The following is a 21,898-nucleotide window of genomic DNA, read 5'->3' on the forward strand; positions in this document are numbered from 1 at the left end:
ACTGGGGTTATCTTCATACACATCTGAAGATGGAGTTTGTGTAAATTCAGCTGCTATTGAAACCAGTGATGCAATATATTTTAGCGCACAGTTGGTAAATACCACCGATGATGTTACTGTATGTTATCTTCATTTATGCCAATAAGGAAGATATAAAAATACCTCTGCAGCGCCACTTATTGAATGGCAGCATTCCTGTAAATCAATGTCCGACCCTTTATACAGGTCTTTATGAGACCGTGGTCAGACAAGCATTTTTTGTGCGCATGAATAGGTGCACGAAAAAACTATTAGAACCAATGAAAGCGTTCACATGTCTGATTTTTACAAAAGATAAGACAGCTTTTAAAAAAGCAGAGCATCACACGAAAACGCTGTTTTCATTCAATGGGATGCAATTTGGACAGTAGGAAAGCCCTTAAATAAGCCCTAGCTGCAGGAAAAAAAAGTTACCTAGAAGCGCTATCTGGCTCTGGGGTGTATTCTCCCTGGGTCCTCAGCACTGGTTTTCTTTATTTCATCTGGCCGGGGATTAAAAAATCCCAACCTGCTGGAAGAGCTGATTCTCTGGTTGCTGTGACCAATCACAGCCATTCATTGATTGAAGAAGACCAGGGGAGAAGACGCGCTGGAGTCAGACATTTTCAGGGTAGGGCTTGTAGTTCAATGGGGATGCACTATTTATGTGCAATGTTTAGCTTTGGTCACGTGTTTGCGCACCTATTCATGCCTAAAAAAAAAATCGCTCGTATGACCAAACCCTAACAATTATTGGGAATTGGAAACCAAGCCACAATCTGTACACAGACAGCTGTTTTGGGATTTTTGCCCCTCGTCAGTGTGCAGTAGGTTTCTGGCTTGGTTAGTTAGAGGCCTATTACATGGTTTGGTAGGGGTATCCTCTCTCCTTAAGGAGAGCACCTAGAAGGTGATTGAGGATATTTATATTTCCCAGAGGAGCATACATGGCCTTATAAGGCTGCCTGTCCACGGGTGAAGCGGGAGAGCAGGGGGTAGAAATGACAGGTCTCCGCGGTGAGCCTATCTGATAGATAGATAGGCTCACCGCAGAGAATCGCAGCATACCGCGATTTGAATCCCGTGAGCAGAGAATCGCTATGATTCTCCGCTCGTGGACGTCGGGCTGTGGTTTAACAGACAAATTAAAAATCAAAGCATGGACATTGACTAATGATGAAGCCTAACCACATGTTCTGGGTGATAAGGCCTTAGCAGAAAAGGTGAAGAAGATCTGATGTAGTACATGGATCTACCTGTGTGAATGTGTGTATGCAGTTAATTCAATGACTTATATACATGGGTTTATAAAGATAAGTAAAATAATGTGGGTATTAGTGGTGTATGGCAGCCTCTTTGTATTCTTCACTTTTTTAAAATACAGGAAAACTATTTTCTCTCTATCCTTAATACTACAGGTTGAAAATCTTCATTGACTTTCCCTTCTACTCCAAGCTATAGAATACCATTTACTGCAACCTACTGTCAACAAGTTAGATTCAAACCATATTTTAGGTCTACCCAGTGAAGCTCACTTATGAAGCTAGTTGACTAAGCTCTGCTTTAATTTCCTGGGTCTATCTTAGATTATAGCCACCAGGCTCTGGTTTGCAATCCAACATCTTGCCAACTCCTTCTGTATACGTATTTGTTCATATTTGTTTTTAAACTCTTCTGTCTGTTCCCTCCTTGTCTACATAAGATGAAGGATAAGTGATTTAATCATCATTCATTAAGCGCTGCGGAATATGTTGGCGCTATATAAATAAAGATTATTATTGTTATTCATTGTTTAATTGTTGGCCTGTTTACAATGAATGATTTTGTTCAAATTCACATGATGCAACGATTTCTTGAACAATAATCACTCTGTGTAAAAGGACCCTCAGGCTTTTGTATATAAGGTGAGAGAGGAAGAGGTGATGACTAGGAATTCACAGATAAGGTTGTTGATGTGTTTACTCTGATTTGAACAATTAGAGATATATAGACACAGGTGTTTCTATTTTGTTGAACACATATGTAACATGCTCACTGGTTATGTAGTTAAAGGGGTTTTATCATGACTATAGAAACTTTTCCAGCAGCTGGGCCCATAATAAGATTTTTAAAAATCATACTCACATCTCCTGGGGCACCCAAAGCAGAGCTGAGCGGCTCACACTGACCCAGCGCCGGCTTACAGGAAGACAGCCGGGTGTAAGCACGTGACCACTGAGGTGAATCATAGGATGCAGCGTCATGTCCTCAAAATCCTGGTATTAAATCGCCCAGGATATGAACGCTGATGCCAGGAGCATCGACTGTGATGCTGCAGCCTCTAATTGGTCACAGTGGTCATGCACTTCTACCCAGCTGTCTACCCAAAAGGGGCAGTGTAAGCGCTCAGCTCAGCTTCAAGGGACCCAAAAGAGGTGAGTATGATGTATTTTTTTATTTTATAAGGGGCCCAGCTGCTGGAAAAGTTTTTATAGTGATGATAAAACCACTTTAACCCCTTCCCGCTCCAGGACGTACATTTACGTCCTGGAACGTCGGTGTACGTATGCAGAGAGGTCGCGGGGCCCCCTCTCTGCATACAGCGTGGGCGTCAGCTGTTTACTACAGCTGACACTCGTGGTCAATAGCTCGCGCACCCCTCGGCGATGAGATCCAGGAAGCTGTGCAGGTGTCATGACAGCCAAGAGCCTTTTGAAAGGCCCCAGGGCTGCCTTAGCAGACTGCCTATCAAGCCATCACCGTGGAGTGGCTTGATAGACTGCCTGTCAAATGGCAGTATGATGTAATGCTGAGCGGAGCTATGGGGGGTTTTCCCATAGCACGGAGAGAGGGAGCAGGGTGAAGGGTTAATCCCCCATTGCTTTGCTCTCTGTCTCTTGCTATGGGGAAATCTCCCATAACTCCACTCATTCTCCCTGCTCTGAGAAGATCCTCCCTTTGCACCGCTAAATCTCCCTGCTGTAGGGAAATCTCGAGGGATATCCCCATAGCGAAGAGTGAGCGGGTGTGGCTTGAAAGAGTGGGTGGGGCTATAGGGGCAAGGCTAGAGCATTATCCATCTAACCCTGTCCTCTTCTCCCATGCTCTAGGGGAAAGCCCTGCAAACTTTCCCCCCCCCCCCCTCTCCCCATAATAGGGAAATACCTTGCAGAGAGAGGTTGGGGGAATCCCCTACTGCCCCCTGCTGCTGAGGCATTGCCCAGCAGGGGAGCAGAAGGAATACCCCTCTGTTTACAACGGGACATTTACTTCTGGGTAGAAGCACCTTTTAAATGCCCTGCTGTAAGTAGTGGGGAAGCTATTCCATGCACAGGAGTTTCCATTAACCCCTGCTCCCGTAGGACTCAATGGAAACTACTGCCCATTGCACACCAAAGATAGTGCATGTTCTATCTTTCTTAGGTTCGCAGCATTTTGCGCACATAATTCTGCGCATATGAACGCTTTTATAGGAATCCATTCGTTCTTTTAGAAGCGTTCATTTTGGGCATGCAAAAAGCACGCTCGTCTGACCGAGGCCTAATTGTGCAAAAATGTAATGCTATTAAAAAAACATAATACAATTTACTATTTCGTATAAACCTATTAAATAGCTGAATGGATGCATGTAATGTCCAGACACACTCAGTGATGGCCCTAGGTTGGATGGTGCCCTGTGCAATACCTTTTATTTATGTGCCTTTCTTATGGTATATTATATAGTGCCCTAAACATACAATTTGCAGTGCCAAATAACCCAATCCAATCAACGCATTACATATTGAAGCAACATACTCTGCGTGCCTATACCATCAGGGCTTACGGCTCAGTTTTAAAGTATTAATAGATGATGAGCCCTGTGAGGCTGCACAGGTTACAGAAGCCTAAGGCCTCATGTCCATGGGCAAAATATGATTTTAAATCCGCAGCGGATCACCTGCATGCGGATCCGCATCCCATAGAGATGCATTGACCACCCGTGGGTAGATAAATACCCGCGGATGGTCAATAAAAGTGAATTTTTAAAAAATGGAGCATGAAAAAAACCGTGATATGCTCCATTTTCGTGCGAGTCTCCCGCAGGCTTCTATTGAAGCCTATGGAAGTCGTCCAGATCCGCGGGAGACCTAAAATAAGAATAACTTACCCGCAGCGGACCGGGCTGGTCTTCTCTTCGTCACGGCCGAGTACATCCGCCGGCCGAAGAAAGAAGATCCGGCCGTGAAGAAGAGAAGACCTGCCAGGTCCGCTGCAGGTAAGTTTATTCTTATTTTCAGCGCTCATGTCCGCGGGGCAGGAGGGACCCGCTACGGATTCTCCATGGAGAATCCGTAGCGGGCCTGATTTTCCCCGTGGACATGAGGTCCTGGATATGATACATTGTATAGGCAAAAGTTACAATTTCCCAAGCAGTAAAATTGTTAGATACATAAAAGAAGTGCTATTGTCCTGCAGTGCTACTGTTCTAATGTAACAACTGAGCATGCCTGAATATATACATATAAGGTTTCTCATTATTGAGTATAAATGATATTATTGGCTAGTCAGGAACACACTAGTTAGATCACTAACTAGTATACCATAAGATGAACATGGTATTCTAGGTACGGCTGCAACCCCTGAATGGAAGAAACACATTGCATGCTGAGCATGTGATCTCTTCATTGTTTATATGAAATTACCTCATATAATAACTTTCTGGTAATGTCCACTAGTGTGATTTCTATCGTGTGACTCTGATTTGGACATGTGGTAGGCTACTTATTGTTTTAAATAGTTATTTATGCAATGATTAAGGATGCACAACTTGTCTGAAACGCGTCAGATGTTGTGGGTTCCAGGATATGAAATTGTATTCATATGTCAGAGTGCTTGTTCACTATCCAATAAGCTGGATTACTTCTCTATTTTGATGTTACTCATCTGTTCTATATGGAGTTCTTGCACCCATATTAATGGAGCTTTCATATAGGCGGTGAGCCACTGACTGCGCCTGATCAGTTCTGTAGTCACTGTATAGTCTGCAGAGTGATGATGGATGATAACATTCTTGTTTGTAAAATAACAACTCTCAGCATTTAGGCTGGCTGCACATGACCAGATTTCAGTTGTGGAATCCGCGATCGTAACCCGTGTGGACAATACGTATTCCACACCTATTGAAAAATAGAACATTCGCATGTGCGCACAGATATGCGCAGAATGATTGCGATTTCCGCAAGCGGATTTAAAATCTCAGCATGTCTTATTTTTGTGCGGAATCCGCACTGACAGCTTCCACTGAAGTCATTAGAAGCCATCCAACCCACGGTCCAACCACAACTGACATCGTGGATAGGCCATGGTCATCCGCAATACAGAAAAGAGAAGGTACGCAGGATCGCCGGCCGGGTTCACAGCCGGATTTGGCTTGCACGATCCAGCTCGCCCATGTGCAGCTGGCCTTACTTACCATTGTTCAGGTCATACTGAGAAGTGTTCTTTTATATGATACAAATTCACATTTCAGCGGCTAACGTGACTTTGCAAATTACCATTCTGGTGCTGCATTTATGTTATGAGTTTGGTTCTGGCGTTGTAGTTATGAGCTTCGTTTTGAGGTTATATTTATATACTGACGTTACTTCTGGTGTTTTATGTGTTTAGTTCTGGTGCTGTCTTTATGTATTGAAGCTGATTCTGGTGCTGGGTACTGTATTTGTGTAATAATCTTCATTCTAATATTAATGATTGTAATTGTTTTATCAGTTTAGATGCCATTTTCTTTGGTGCACTGTGCAGTGGGCACCTTGCTAGCATACAGTAGTTTAGTCAGTGAAGTAGGGAACTTGTTATTAAAGTTTTGAATCCCACCCCTGTATGCAAAGTCTTCAGTCTATCCTATGAGATGCTGCTTCACACTGCTCTCATTTGCCTCCTAATTGTAAGATCTATCACAAGCAAAAAGCAGGGGAGACAGGGTGAAGCTCTCATAGAACAGGTTGAGACTGCAGCTGTATTACATAGGAATATACAGGGCTCTGTAGTGTGAGGCAGGGGACAGACGTTCTGTATCACTGATCAATCACTTGCTTCCCTTAGATAGGACTCAAAACAGAGCAAGTGCAGTATGATGAGCCAGAGGCATAATGAGAAATTAGGCTACACTAGGGAAACCATATCAGAGGTGAAGAAGGAGCCTACTGTGACAGGTATGCACAAGGTATCCACAAGAGCCTCTACATTTTTGTTTAATAGCCTATGCTACATTATATAGGCAAAAAATCCTGGAGTGCTTCTTTATTTAATATAGTTTTTTAAGAAAACATCAAATTCACTAACAATGTCATAATGAAGCTTACACAGCTGTGATTTGAGGAAATATAATGTACAGATTTATTCTTTTTCCACACCTACTTATGGATAAAATGTGTTTGTTCATTGACCGCTATGCCACTGTTATATTTTGCTATTCTGATTAGTATTCATTGTGTATGCAAAACTGTTGGAAAACATCTTCCAGGCTCCGCGGCTTCTAAAATTAGTTACGAGCAATACAGCCATATTACATTGTATCAATACCTTTACGCTCAATGCTCTCTTTTAATGTGACACCTGTTGCATCAGCGAAAGGGTAAATAAATGGGAGGGTTCCCCTCTGACACTTAAACGGGCTCAACTGGTATCATGCTTATGGAGGGAAAGGTCAGTGACAGCAGTGTGGCCTTTCTCACAGTAGGCTTTAGTTAAATTTCTAATCCAAATACTTTTTCTAACTTTCTTTTATGTTTAATCCCATTACGATCTTCAAGTTTCAGTGCAAGTTGATACTGTGTTGAAGGTTACAATACAAAGACAGATCTAGGGATGTTGACTCCAGCCTTCTAACAATTCTCATGCATTTCAGTAATCCTGGATTAAGTTCAAGGCTATTCATATAAAAAGTTTGTGGCTCCTAGTAATGTCAGCATGAAGGGTACCAAAGATTGCCCTTGCTTCAGTCACACTTCCCAATTCATTCAATGTGATGCAACTAAATGCTATATGATGACAATTCACGTGTCACTTTTAGTTACATAAACTTTATATTTGCAAACCAATTTCTAAATAGAACTTAAAATAATCATAAAGTAATTAAAAGTTTATATTCAACCAAACTAAATCTAGGCTATCTTGGGACTGACCGGTATAACCTGCAAAAAATCGGCCATGTGTAAATTTATCCTTCGGTTGGCCCAAAACACACTCTTATGATATATCAATCCTAAAGGTCAATTCATTGGTGGCCTGGAAGTTGGGAACTCCATTATTTCTTAGGAAGAACTGAACTTTGGACAGTTTGTTCACTTGTAGACAAGTAAATCCACATGGGAGAATACAATACAAAGGCGTCCAGAGTATGATGACTAAGATGCAACACTGAGGCCTGTTTGACTGCAGGAATGATTAGTACTGAACATACTAACACTTAATGACACTACTTAGGGCAAACTGTAAATTCTGTCTTGCTGACAGGTATACTATAAAGAGTCTATTAGCTTGTCCAGCTCGTAACACAGACACATCTGTCTATTAACTTCATCCATTCTACGTGACTAGAACTCAGTGATACTTTTGAGAAAATGTACAAAGTTGAATTAAAGTTCATTACTAGCAAATACATTCTTGACAAACATTACTAAAGTGGAGTAGGGGACAGTAACATGAACAGCGATAGATTTCTGCAGCCAAAAATATGTTTTCTAAAGGGTAAAGGAACATAAAAGTGATTGTCTTAGGGAAAAAGATTTTAAAAAGTAAAGCTCTCAGAAAACAAAAGTGAAATGGACACTTGTCATCCGAGTACAAATACTTCCAATTATTAGAAAAAATTGATCCATAATAACAGCTACCACTAAGGTAATATGTCATATAAATACCATTAAGGTAATATGTAATATAAATGCCCATTGAAAGAGAAAATAAGCAATATGAATTACACCCTGTGTATGGGAAATGGTAAATACTGTAACTAAACTTCCCCATGCCCGCTTATCTAATGCTTATGCCAGCTATCTCTGACCTAGCAGACATAATTCTGTCTGAACCTTCTCCCCCACACGTTTGTCATATGCTAACCAAATTCTTCCATGTTTGCAGTATATACATCTATTTACTACATTACATTGGCTGCCATTTCCAATTTTTTGATACACTCCTCATTCTCAGAAGTGTTTCTTTTATCTAACTTCTTTACTTTACAGTCCTTATCATATTACATATAGTTTAGTAAACATTTTATATTATTATTTCTTGAGACGAATTAACAGCATGCGAGGCCCTAGGCAGAAAGCTGAATTCAGACTCTTATGAACTAAATATACAGAATAACTACCCATAAGTAGATCTCAGGTGGAGCAGTAGTACTTACAATTATTTTTAGTTTATTACTTTTATTGGATTGCTTTTGGAAACTATTATTCATGTTCATCACAACAACAGTCTTCAGGCCTATTTAGACACAACACTTATTGCTCAAAAAAGGTCTTTTGAGCGACTTTTAAGCAATAATCGTTGTGTTACTTTAAGCGCAAGGTGATCACTCAATTGTTGAGCGATCACTTTGTGCTCCAAGCGGGGGATGCAGAAGACAAGCGGGGCCACTTGTCTTCTTCTTCCAGCTGTTCTCTGCTCGGAGTGCCGGGCTGTTATACAGCTGAGTGCTCCGAGCGGGGTATGCAGAACACAGCTGGACCACTATGTTCTTCATACCCCGGCTGTTCACGGAGCGCTCAGCTGGTATACAGCTGTGTGCTTCATACGGGGTATGAAGAACACAACTGGACCACTGTGTTCTTCATACCCCGCCTGTGTTCAGGGAGCAGGATACAGCGGAAACAGTAGTATCAGCTGTATCCCGCTGTGAATCCCTGATAACTGATCACTGATCTTTCAGCACGCTGAAAGACAACAATCAGCGACGGCTTACAAAAACTGCACGATATCAGTGTAGTTGTACACAACGATTATCGCTCAAAAGACGTCTTTTGAGCGAATTCTGAGCGATAATCATTGTGTCTAAATGGGCCTTTAGCAGTTAAATCACATCAAAAATTCATAATTCAGAAAACATATATTCAAGTTTTTTTTATGGGCTAGTGCTTCATCAAAAAGAAGCCTTTTCCATTAATTCTACCGTAATAATCAGTACTGCAATTGCAATTAAGCGAGTCTGCCCTGTTATCCTCAATTCTGATGTTATGCCTCTGTGCGTGCTACTGTATATGGAAGAAAATGCTCTTAGGGGCATGGTTAACATTAGCTTAGATAACGTGTACCTAACCTCATTTTTAGCATGTGAAACCTTCCCTATTCAAGTCTATAAGAATTATGGAAAGATCTGAATACCATTAACTCTCCATTCACTCTTGAGGTTGAAATAAACCAAAGAACAGGAGGTTACTCCAGTCTCATGATAGGGGGTAGTCTCAGAGGTTGGTACCGCACGTATCAGGCATTTATGGCAAATCCTTTGGGTATGCCATAAATTGTTATTCTGGGAATACCCATTTAAAATCACCTGTTGTATGTTCTTAGTTTATGAGAATTTCGTGTTGGGGTATAATCTTTGTAATACTATGAAAAATGTACAACTGCAGATCATAGTTTGTATTCCTTTTTCATGGTGATTCCATTTAGAAATGCTGGCGTTTGAAGAAGACTGACATACGGGATGCATGCTTGGTACTAATTCGCTATGAAAGCCAGAAGAGTGTGTGTTATTGAAGCTGTCTGACCATCACACCCAAAAATGTAATTCAGATGATTATCTATATTCCCAATAAACCTTGTGACCTATTGCAGTGTGTTTGATGTCTGCTTGCTTAAATTGACTAATAAGAGTGATAGACGGATTAACCTAGAGGTCATTAAATTGGAAATTATTTAAGCAGATGTAAAGCTTGATGAAAGATTTTCATCTTTTTTTCCTTAGCTGGGCACAGAATCACCAAAGCCTGGATGCTAAATTGCCAGTATGCAGTACAGTAGAGATACATCTGTTATGTGCTGCTGATAAACTGTCCTAATATTTTACACTAGAGCAACAATTACACTAGGTCACAAGGAATATTGTCCATTGGGTCATCAAGTAATTCCACAGTTGGCATTATATTACTCTTTAGGAACTTATCTGTGGTTTTCACAAGACCACTGGGTTTATTTATTTTGAGCAGCCGCCATAGAAGAAATGGCACATTTCACATAGACCATCAAAGGCAGCATATTAATTGTTATATATAACATATCTTTTGCTCTATAACACGCACCGGATGATAAGACCCACCTCGTATTTAGAAGAGGAAAATAGGAAAAAATATTTTGAACTCCCCTAGAACATGCAGAGAGGTATTACAGGAGGAAAGCTGAGTGTAAATGTAATGGGGATCTTATTACTTGTCACCCAGGTTTCCAGGAGCCCTGAATGCCATGTTTGACTAACTCTGCAGTTAGCATTCAGGATCCTGGAAGAGCTGAGTGGCAATATAATGATAATTCCATTAGTTGTCATCCAACTTTCCAGGAGCCATGCATGGCATGTCTCATTATGGTTATGTATGGGGTATCCATTTGTACACAACTAGGCACAAATGTATACACCATACAGGCACCTCTTTCTCTTTCTCCCCTTCCCTCTCCCATGTAGCCGGCAGATGTGAGAGTCGTCTATATACATACAGCTGATTAGTGAGAGGGAACTGCTCCTCCCCCACTCATCAATCAGATGTTTCCTTTATCATACTGTCAGATAAGAGTGCACCTTTATAGAGCGAAAAATACGGTATGTAGTCATGAGAAAAGCTAAGTACACTCTCTTTGAATTCTGGTCCTTAGAAGGTCTTGAAATTAGGTAAATACAACCTGAGATGAACAATGACACATGGCAGATTACATTGAGTCATTATTTATTTAATAAAAAGTAAGCCTGAAAAATTATGTACACCCCATTGAATCAATAACTCATATAACTACCTTTAGCAGCAATAACTTGAAGTAGTAATTTTCTACATGACTTTATCACTTCCTCACTTTGTTGTAGAGGAGTTTTGGCCCACTCTTCTTTACAACATTGCTTCAGTTCATTGAGGTTTGTGGGCATTCATTTATGCACAGCTCTCTTTAGGTCCTGCCACAGCATTTCATTGGTATTAGTGTATCTTGACACCACCAAGAAGAACTGGTAGAGTCAAGATTGACAGGGGGGGGGGGGGGGGTGACGCCCCCTATACGTGATTGGCTGCAGAGCTCTATGGGCTGCAGGTCCTGGCACTAAACTCAAGCAGCAGCTGCACTGATTTGTGAGAGGGATGGAGGGTTAGGATGAGGGTAAAGTGTAACAGTTAGTCTTATAGATATAATATATGGCTAACTGTTACACGTACTCCTCACCCTAACCCTCCATCCCTGGCACAAATTGTCGGACAGTGCTTTGCCTATATCTCACAGCTGACAGCCCCCTCCCTTCCCTGGCACAGTATAGTCCTGCGCCCGCTCCCCCTGTGCCCAAAGCAGCCAGGAGCGCTGTGAGTGCCATCCCCGCTGCTGTGCCCTACTCCCACAGCTCTGCCAGAATAGTGTTCACCTGCCGCTCCCCCTGGTAGCTACTTTGAGGTGGCCATGGAACGCGCTGTGCCGCCGTTGCTTCCTTACTATCAGTGGCCAATACAGAGTGCAAGGAGGGCGGCCGCCGCCGCTCCCTCAATGTCCGCAGCCACAGTCCAGTACAGACAGGTCGGCGGGGAAAAGTTTGTGCCGCCGCCGCTCTGTCACTGTCATGCACCGCTCACAGTCCACAGGCACAGACCATTAGAGGCTGATGTAAATGGGCCTTAATTCATGGTGTGTACTTAATTTTTCACTCACTGCTTCTGCATTTTGTTCTGGTTTTTGTTAAATAAATAATGACATGGAGTAATTTGACATGCGGTGTTCATCTGAGGTTGTATTTACCTAATTTTAAGGAGAGGATTTTGTATTATGTCCTAATATGTAAAACCATAGAATTGAGAGAGGGTGTACTTAGTTTTCCTCATGACTAAAACTTTACTACTGCGTCCGTCCCTTTAGGGCTTAATGTAGTAAATAGCACATAAATAAAGCTGCTGTGTGATACATTGCAGTTTACTGCATCTATGTTTGGCGACCAGGCCAGACCTAGGAGGGGTTAAACAGCGAGGGAAATAGAGATGATATACACAATGGTTCTGCTGCTCCTCCTGGTAAGGTAGTAAAGGGGGTCTGGAATGTGGTGCTACAGAGTGGTAAATTTTGGCAGTTCGCACTTCATGCTGCAGGTGGGGTTGGGCAGGGGAAGATGGTGATACCTTGATGGGGCACTACCTGCAGAGTTGGGTAGGAAAAGATGTTGCTTTGTCATGACGCCAGTCCGTGTACGGGTAGGGTCCTGTTCCGAACAAAATAATAAATTACAGAAGTGGAGAACTAAACAAAAATGGTGGATTAAACCTCTGTTCTCCCTGGAGTGCTTAGTGTGGTACCTCAGTGCAGATGTTGATGATAGAATAGATGGTGAGAAGTGACTCCAGGAGTTGGGTCGTACAGTGAACCAAAGCTGTTTTATTCCTCAAGAGCAGATGAGAGACAAACTTGACTTGTTGCACACAGTTCACATTGACATATTATTATAGCTACAGTCATTAATTACTTCTCAACATCCTCAGGGACTTAATACAGGGAAATACATTTATCCTCTGTGTGTTGCATTTTAGCTCTGTTCCCTGGCTGGGCCTGGCTGAGCCTGACTCTGGCCATCTTGCTTTCCTTTCTTCTTGGAGCTTCAGAATGACTTAGATTGCCTGCTACTCTCCTTTTCTCTCTCTCCCCCTGCTACCAAATGTTCTTGATTTTGTGCACTCATACTTTAGATGTTCAACTTCCCCCTGCACTGGCTTTTCTCCTCATTCCTCCCCAGTCTCTACTTCAGCATCTCCTGGACTGGGGTCCTAGATCAGACTACTGGGTCAGTCTCAAGTAAAGATATTTCCCTGGTTCCTCCTCTTTCTCTCAGGCTTCCCTGGACTAGACTAGCATAACTCCACCCACTCTCTACCTTTTATACTACCAAGCTAGCTAAACCTGTAATGGGGATCTAAACTACCAATCCCAGGCCCTCTATTTTTGCTAAGCCTGGCTAAACACTCCTCTGACTGTTGCTATGAGACCTGTACACACCAGGGGCTGGAGAATATTACCAAAACATACATTACAGTGAAGAAATATGAACAATAACATCATAACTTTACACACTTATTAAACATCACACCAGAAGCTGATCTTAAGGATATAGTCGGCACAGAATGTGCTGGAGTACCCAACTCTGGGGCTACTACATATGTAGATGTGGCATTATGATATGATATTTACATTGGATGATGACAATTATGTGGTTGAAGTTCTCATTTGTTCCTCATTTCCTAGCTACCTTAGCCATCCACAGTTCAACAGTACAAGAAGGGTTAACAAATCATGAAAATACTGTACAATACGGGGAAGACTTTAATGCGCTGTCTTTTTTTTTCTTTCAAATTACTCTAGCAGGTTGCTTGAACTGAGATTTGTGGACTAATTGAATGCTTATCCAGAAATGTAATTATCAGAATGATTAGTGAGTGGAATACATTAAAGCGATTATGTTTGTTGTACAGAGACCTGTGAGAAAATGTGGCACCGGCTCTTTACATTAGCTCTTAAATCAGACCCAGCACTCCAAGAAAAACGAATGGAGGCTGTCACGGCTTAGAAATGATTATGAAGAATAATTTTAGCCTGAGAAGTCTATTAGGGCCTAAGAGCTCTTTTGGTGTAATAAATGGACGTTGATACAAGCAAGCCTCTTTGAACATACATCAAGCAGTAAACCAATTCTCCAGTGCTTGTGCAAGGCTGTTCTTCACAGGCATAGACCATGGGACTGATCGAAATGCTACATAATTACTTGTGAACTGTTGATTCTGAATATAATATTTAGACTTTGTTAATATCATACTTGGGCCGCACAGAAAAGTATATATGAATACTCTAACTTTCTCATAGCATTACATGGGACAAACAAAAGCCAATGGATGCACTTATGGCAGGTTTATGCTATTTTTTCCCATATATCTGTCATTGACTCCAATTTATAATATTGCATACAGTTGCATTGAAAAGCATAGAGCTGAGGCTGTGTTATCTCAACATATATTGGCAAAAGTATGCCAGGACATTACTATACCTCTGTTTTTTAATGCCTACTGATACGTTGACAAGTTCGGTATGTATGCAAAAATCTTTCCCAGATTACACAATGCAGAGGTACTACAAACATGGAAGTTGGGTCATTTTCAGTGTCCGTTGCCTATTTTAAACACATAACTTTGACAACTCTGAATCAAACAGATCAGGCTGTGAATTACTTAGGATCCCCATACACCTTAGACTTTAATCATCCAAACCTGCCGATAACACCGGGGCCAGAAAATTTTCGGATGTGTATGGGGGGCGTTTCAACTTTCCCCGACAGATACCGTCAGGGGAAAGAAGGATCTGGGATGTTGAATTTCAACACCCAATCCTTCTGATTCCCAGGAGATTAACTGGCACCAGAGCTGGCGTATTTCCCTAATCACATGAACGTCAGGCTGAGCCAATTGCTCATGTGCATGGGGCAGCTCTAGGGAAACAGCTGTCGGATAAATGACTTTTCGTCTGACAGTTGTTTAATGGGTATGGACAGCTTTAGAGGTGATAACTAGAGATGAGTGAGCATACTCGCTAAGGCTAACTACTCGAGCGAGTAGTGCCTTAGCCGAGTATCTGCCCGCTCGTCTTTAAAGATTCGGCTGCTGCCGCGGGTGATAGGTGAGTTGCGGCGGTGAGCAGGGGGGAGAGAGGGAGAGAGAGATCTCCCCTCCGTTCCTCCCCACCCCCCGCCGGCACCCGAATCTTTAGAGACGAGCGGGCAGATACTCGGCTAAGGCACTATTCGCTCGAGTAGTTAGCCTTACGAGTATACTCGCTTATCTCTAGTGATAACCAATCGGAGGATTCAACCAAAAGAAAATCTGAGTAATGGCCCATTTACACACAACAATTGTCACTCAAAATTCGTTCAAATGAGTGAAAGTGATCAATAATTGTTATATGAAAACACAGAGCCATTGTGCACTATTCCTTTGCTTGTTGTTGGTTGCTGAGTTTCAGCCTGCATAAAAATAGTCGCTAGTTCGTTGGTTTATCATAAGGTTTAAATAGCAGTTGTTCAGTCGTTCAAACAACATGAGGGGAGGGGTGATTGTCTGCCATGCTAAATACAATGACTGATTCAAAAGCCAATCCACATACTGCCACAGTAGACAATGGCTTTTTCTCTTTGCACTAATTAAAAAACGCCCGTCTAAAGATTCTTCACATATACATACGCCTACCTGAGCAAACTAAAGTCCACTTATCTTATCTATGTCCACTTTACATATAAACACTACCAAATGATCCAGCAAATGAGGGAAATGGTGAGGATTTAAAACAATTATCTTTATGTGTAAACATTCATAATTTAAGAGCAAAAAGTTGTTGAGTCATTCGTTCAAATGACAAACCTTGCATGTAAATGGGCCTTAATAGTGTCATATTTTCTGTTATAGTGATTGTATTTTGGTCCGTACAGAACAGTCCTTTCCATTGTGATTAGCCTTGGGTTAAATTACCATATTCTGTAGGAGTTACAGGAAGCATTCCTAGCGAACTGTCGATCTACTGATTGTAAACAAGTATTGCCTTGTCATGTGTTCCATTAAAATATTGCCATTCTACCAATGTATTCCCTGTGTATGGCCTATGCAAGGTTATGAGTGTGACTAGCAATATGTGCAGAACATTTTACCCCATGTCTTATTATATTTGTCATGAAACAGTCACATGAAATCCCATGAAAGCTACATGTACTTGCGGCTCAATAGATTCCCTTGGACAGAAGGAATTGCACAGCAATTGGAATGTATGCTGTTGTGCTACAATATATCTGTGAACGCTGTAGCTCCAGCCGTAGTTACTCAAATTACCGTAGATCTATAAAAATCTCATTTTTTTAGCATAGCCACATGTATCAAGGGAAAAGAAACAATGATAAAACATTTTAGATGTGTGACCTTATCTCTACTCCTGTTTAAGGATTACCCGGATTGGGTTTCCTTAGACACTTTAGTCATAATCCCCTTGTTTTTTTCGTATTTTCTGGTGTCAGTTTTGTAGGAGATGTTGAATGTCTGATAAAGACATGTGCAAGTTATTGTTCAAGAGCCCAGCTAAAGTGCTATAACACCTTTGTATAAAGGAGAACTCATACTGGTTATAACTAGACTGCACTCTAGGAAATATGGGATCTATTAACTAGGAGTCCAGGAATGTATGAGTGCCTATGTAAGCACTAGTGGAGGGTAAGGCCATTTATTCCAAGAAGGATCCCTTGACCTTTTAATCTAGTTAGGCTGCTGTCACACTTGCATTAGGGCTCAGTTCAGGGTTTTCATCTCTCTGCTCTTTTTTTTCCGGAGAGAACTCAAAATAAAACTGTTCTGTTTTATCCCCATTGATTTCAGTGGGGTTGCAAAAAAAATAACTCTGCAAACTGTGCTATTTCCCATCCCTAAAAAATGGAAACCCAACGGATTCGGAACTGAGGAAAGTCTTTCTGTCTGATTTGTGTTTTGTTTTTGTTTTTTTAAACCCCATTGAAATCAATGGGGAACAAACTGATAAGTCTTTTTCTATTTTATTTCCATTAAATATGCAAAATTCCTCCAAAAATAGAGCAGAGAGACAGAAAGCCTGAACTGACCCCAACGCAGGTGTAAAAGCAGACTTAGACATTCATTTACACAGTTTTTGCACATCACAACTGACTACATATGGCAAACCATAAGTCTAAAAGTAAATTACTCACACATTAGCAATAAGATATTATATATTTCGGAAAATATTTTAACTTATTAGATATCTTGAAAGGCATTTTCTTTACACAAGTGACTTTAACATGGCGGTTGCTATCAATATTAACCACTTTATGAGCTGAAAGCTTTTGTCTCATCGAGACAAGTGCTGAACTTGGAATGCTGGAGTCTGAGGACAAATTACTACATGGCACATTTTTTGCATACATTTCTGCAACTGCCCCTTTCATCTGCTGAACTCTATGTGCTCGCCACCAAAACAACCCAATTCAGATGAGGGGAATTGATTTTCAGTTACCTGCAACAATCCTACCATACGTGAATATACCCAAAGTGCGCCTACACAGTGTTTAGCAGCATATTTTTTAGTTTTTTTTACTAAAATGCCGCGGCCAAATGTTTATAGGGATTAAATAAAATACCTACACACAGCATTTTGTGTGGGAAAATTTTGAAAGGGGTATTCTGGGCATATAACCCCTTGCAGTATTGATCGGCGGAGATCTGCCGCTCGGCACCCCCCTTCCTGGCAATCAACTGATCTCAGCCCCAGCACTCATTGCAGCTGGCCAGATGTTGACAGCTCTGTCCACACTGGCGTCAGAGATGGAAGTGCAATAAAAGGTATAGAAAATAGCAAGAAAAAAACCTGTTCAAGCTCCAGGCAGCCTTGACATGCATTTTTTTAACAGCGTCTTTTTATACAAGCTTTTTTTTTTACAGGTGTTTTCTACAGGCATTTTAAAACACCATGAAAAACCCAGACTAATTAATGATTGTTTCACACGAGTGTGTTGATAAATGTCTACTACTGATCTGTAATACTGATAATGTATTTATGACATATTTGTTTCAGCCATGCTTACATCCACCTGAACATTTGACTGATTTGCAGGAAGTGCTGACTGAATTTGTTTGTTGCATTTGTGGAGGAGTTGCGGACTCCATATTTGTCCTGCACCCTATTTTCTCCATCCCAAAGCCTTTTAATCAGAGTACATAAGTGTGGGTCCTGCTTTCCCTGAATACATTGGAGGCTTAGGTCCCCATCTGAAGTACGTATTCCCTAGACGTTGCAGATGGGCCCACATGTTTTCACCAGAATGTTCAGTAAGAATCTTAGACTTTTATAAGGCTAGTAAATATTGAATATCTGAATACAATGACATAAATATGAGTGCTGAGGCACTTGTTTTTGCTGCTACTGATGACACACTGATGCAATTTCAGTTGTATTACAGGCGTCTACCAATACAATTGTGTGAAACATGCCAAAGAAAGCTTTTACACGAGCGTTAGTAGTTGTGAGTAATGCTTACAATTCACTTTCCAGACTGTAACTGGAGTTGCCGTTGCTTCAAGTTGCAAGTCTAGGTGCAACCTGGCAATTAGCAGTAACTGTACCTGAAGATCCTCATGTAATAGCACTCTTAGGCCTCTCACGCAGCAGTATTTGGTCAGTATTTTTCATCAGTATGTATAAGCCAAAACCAGAAGTGCATCTACAGCATGGAACAGGTACAAATTTTCCCATTAGGGTGCTTTCAGATGGCCGTAGGCACATCCACGCTCACCGGTAAGGAGTGTAGTTGCGCCTGAACGAGGAGAATTTCTTCCTCTTCGCCAGCCATTCAAACTCCACGCCTTAGCGCAGGAGTTTAAAAAAAACAAACACAAGAAGATAGGTCCTGCCTTTTTTTTCCTGCATGTAGTATTAACAGCCGAAAAAAGAGCTAGTGAAAACAAAACCACTGGAATCCATTGAAATCAGTGGTTTAGTTTTGTCCCATTATGTGTCTGTTTGTCTAAATAAGGTGTATTTGTGCTGCGTATTACACATGTAATTTTTAATCGCATAATATGGATAGCTGAAACCCCATTGATTTGCATTGGGGTATTCAGACCTGCGTTTTTCATGTGCATATTTAAGTGTGTGAAAAACTCCCCAAAAAATACATAGCATGTCTTATTATGGTCTGTATTATGGCTCATTTAGGCTGGGCTCACACGGGATAGATTTCCGGGGGAATTCTCGCGGATTGGCCACACTGAAAATCCGCGAGAATTCCGCTGGAAAACCGCAGCTGCGAGTTTTAGAGCGGCTTCGTCGCCTGCATTTACACTGCGGCCATCTCTCCCCATAGAGAGGAGAGAGTCTGCTGCGGAAAAAAAAAAGAATTGAAATGCTGCGTCTTTAATTTCCGTGCCGCATGGCCGTTCCCGCACAGTTTGGCCGCAACAGATTGGCCGCAACGTGTGGACAAGATTTTTGCAAAATCTCGTCCACTTTTCTGGCTAATCCCAGGATTGGGAGCCGCATGCGGAATCCGCATGGAAATTCCACAGCAAATCCATCCCGTGTGAACCCAGCCTCAAGCCAAACTGATCCTATAAATACACAGTAAATACTCATGATAAATTGAGTTCCAACTAACATCTGCCCACAGCATCTTTCACTACAAAACATGGTAAGAATTCCTAGAAGAAAATACCTTAAAAACGCCATGTGTGAAGAAACTACTTTTAATGTGACTTTTACTTTCTAAGCTCTGATCTCTTAGTTCCCCAATCAGTAGTTAATTCCTTCCATGAAACAAATACTGAAGAATCTAATTAGAACTATACCTAAATTTTCATCCGACATACTTATGACTAATAAGAAATAAAATGTCCATGTACGCCACATGAACACATGGATGCAAATTATTTTTATTTAGGATTACAACTCATGTAAATGGCCATCTTATGGGTTTGTAGAGGCTCCAATTTATGTAGCTCCATTATACAGCATCTATAGAAGCCTTTTTAGCCATACCCTACCTCCCAAAGTCTCTGATTTCACATGGAAGCTTACAAAGGTGCCATAGTATGGAGCTGCTCTTACACATCTGCTATGGTGAGTCAGGTACTCTGGGTGTCTCTGGATAAAAAAAAATCAGGTGTGAGAGTAAACTGGTTCTTGATACTGTCGCTGTTCCTTATTATCTGAAAATACTGGAAGGCAGAACCAACAATCATCCTAATTGTTGGCCAGATTTCCAGGAGCATTTATAATACATGATTTCAGGGTATAACTCAAAGACAGTTTTTATATGAGGGTTCTTTTTTTAATTTTAGAGTATGTTGTTGTTGTTAGCCATTTAGTCGTTCACGACCCTCGGCGACCCTAAAGGCGAACTCCCTCCATGTTTTTCGGTTTTGCACTTCTTTCAGTTATGTGATACCCATGCCAGTATCAGCCCTGACAGTATCAGCCATCGTGTTCTTTGGCAGCCAAGTCTTCTTTTACCACTGATCTGTCCAAGCATTATAGATTTTTCTAGCGACTCTGCTCACATTACATGGCCAAAATATGTGAGTCTGAGGCTGGCCATCTTGTCCTCCGTGAGTCTGAGCCGAGTCATCTTGCCTTCCAGTTATATATCTGGTCTTATACGATTCAGGACTTCTCTGTTTGTTACTCTCGTCATCCAGGATAAACGCAGCAGCTTTCGCCAACACCATGCCTCGAACGCATCAATCCTCCTTCTATCAGCTTTTTTCGGAGTCCAGCTTTCACGTCCATACATGGCTAAATTTTAGAGTATAATAAACATAATTAGATCTTATGCACATGACAAAGCCATCTACAAGAGGCTTTACAGAGGCATATGGAGTCCCTGCAGCTTCATACTATCCTGTATATGGCTGCTATACTGCACCCCAAATGGATGCTACTAGAGAGAATGCCTCCGTAATGGATCTTTCGCACAGGACAGAATTCGTCCACGTGGACAATTGCACAGACTATAGGGCTTGAAATCTGCATAATTTCAAACCCTCATGTCTTATTTCCGCAGTGAAAAAGGATACCACTGCAGAATTAATACCGTCTTTCGTAATTGTTCTTGCAGATTTCTAACATACAGGAGATGCTATTCTGCAATTCAATTTTGCAAAAAAAAAGACAAGAAATTTTTCAAAACATTGTGCAGAGCATATTCTGCATTAAAAAGCCTGCAAAATCCATATTATTTGATGAACTCCAACTATACTGCACCCTATAGAACAATTTCACCCATGTGAAAGGTCCCTAATAAGTAATCTGAATGCGCATGCCATGATTTTAGTTCTTTCAGATTAGTACGATATCCAACATAAAAAACCCTCAGTATGCCCTTGTATGAAATCGGAAGCATATGGAGGGAGGTACAGTAGAGTCACATAAAAGTCTACAGGCACTTTTTATGGCTCCATACAACTTGGAGAATTTATGCAGTCATAATACACTGGTGTGCATGAACCCTACAAGAAATGTTTCAATTGGTTAAGAGCACTTTAACGCTGAGAAACATGTGTCCTTAAAATGGGATCAACATCAAATATCTTGTGTCCCCCAAAACACATTTGTAAACATTTTATCATTTTGCACCATGGGAAACAGATAGAAATGTAAGAAGTCAAGAGAGGACATATATCAGAACACTGGAATCTGAGAACTAGCTTGTTGAAGTTTCCATTTTCTTACTTTGGTTTACATCATGATTACGAGTCAAATATATACATGATTCATATATCTGATCCTGTAGAAATTTGCATTATTCGTAAATTACTCGGAAAAATATCAGGATTTTAATATGCTTTATAAACTCCATATGTTCTGGAATAATCTGCAGGACCTGATTTGGGTATATGACATTTACTTTACGCTGGCCATAAACTTACCATAACTATCAACCAACAGCTATTTTTTTCTACTTTATCATAAAAAGGGCATACTTTCGAGGAAGTCAGTAGGCCTCCATACTTTAGATTATTAGTTGATCCCACGAAAATTGGCAGCTTCTCCCCACTTCTATCTTATGTGTGGGACTGTACCATTCATAGTATAGTTTTTTTTTAAGTATTTTTAAGGGCATGCTGTTGTAGTCTTCCATATTTGTGGTGTTTTGGGCTGT

At 41.1% G+C, this 21,898-nt stretch overlaps 1 protein-coding gene across 2 annotated transcripts in view; it reads left to right on the top strand.

The window, feature by feature from the left end:
* Positions 1-21,898, top strand: part of CPED1 (cadherin like and PC-esterase domain containing 1) — a 247,813-nt gene that overhangs the window by 131,022 nt on the left and 94,893 nt on the right. The gene's annotated exons all lie outside the window — the stretch shown is intronic.

The sequence above is a fragment of the Eleutherodactylus coqui genome, chromosome 2 (genome assembly GCF_035609145.1).
Source record: "Eleutherodactylus coqui strain aEleCoq1 chromosome 2, aEleCoq1.hap1, whole genome shotgun sequence".
Taxonomy (NCBI): domain Eukaryota; kingdom Metazoa; phylum Chordata; class Amphibia; order Anura; family Eleutherodactylidae; genus Eleutherodactylus; species Eleutherodactylus coqui.